Source organism: Penaeus monodon, chromosome 19 (genome assembly GCF_015228065.2).
Source record: "Penaeus monodon isolate SGIC_2016 chromosome 19, NSTDA_Pmon_1, whole genome shotgun sequence".
Lineage (NCBI taxonomy): Eukaryota > Metazoa > Arthropoda > Malacostraca > Decapoda > Penaeidae > Penaeus > Penaeus monodon.
In genome coordinates, this window is record NC_051404.1 from 19521756 (window position 1) to 19522527 (window position 772).

Here is a 772-nt window from a genome sequence, read left to right on the forward strand (position 1 = left end):
GCGCGAATAACAACAGCGGGACCAGAGAGAATAATCATAAAAAAACAATGTTTTGTTCCACCTACTGAATGTACGAGACAGCGTTATCATATCTGACATGTTATCAACCTTTTCACGGCTTTGTGAAATATCCCGTGATCCGCAGTACACAATGCCACGCTCGGCTACATGAAACCGACACAAACAGTTCTGAATGGCACCCTGGCCCGAGTGTGGAAGCAACGTATGGACAAAACCTAAATTAATCATACTCTTGTTGTACATAACAAGACCGATAACAAATATAAACTGTATAACAAAAATATAAAGACAGATGAGACCACACTCTACGGTACCGACTACAAACACAAACACAACAGCATAAACACAAGTCAACAGAATATCCCAAGACTGTAACTTAACCACACACTCTTATCACCCTCCTCCCTTGGCCGTACCTACAACCACGCCACGTTATCACACGGAGGTGCCGCCGATAATGGACAAACCGGCTGTCACGAATCGCGGCGCCACGACCTTCCTCCTGTCCCGGCATGGTTGAGTCACCCACAAGCACAACCAGACACCAGAGAAAACCCAGAGCTAGGGCGAGACTAGAGCGCTCTCGAACGTCAGCACAGTGAGAGCAGAAGCACAGTATTGACGAGAAGCGGGGCGAACCGTCACAGTAGAAGCAGCAAGCACTGTGCCATGAATCAATGTAAAGGGAAGGTCATGAAGCGGGCGATTGAGTTGAAAACACGCGTCCTTCCAAACGAACAGAAAATTCAGT

At 47.2% G+C, this 772-nt stretch overlaps 1 protein-coding gene across 1 annotated transcript in view; it reads right to left on the minus strand.

Moving 5' to 3' along the window:
• LOC119585116 overlaps window positions 1–772 on the minus strand; it is a gene marked incomplete in the record, with an annotated part of 123275 nt that overhangs the window by 96794 nt on the left and 25709 nt on the right.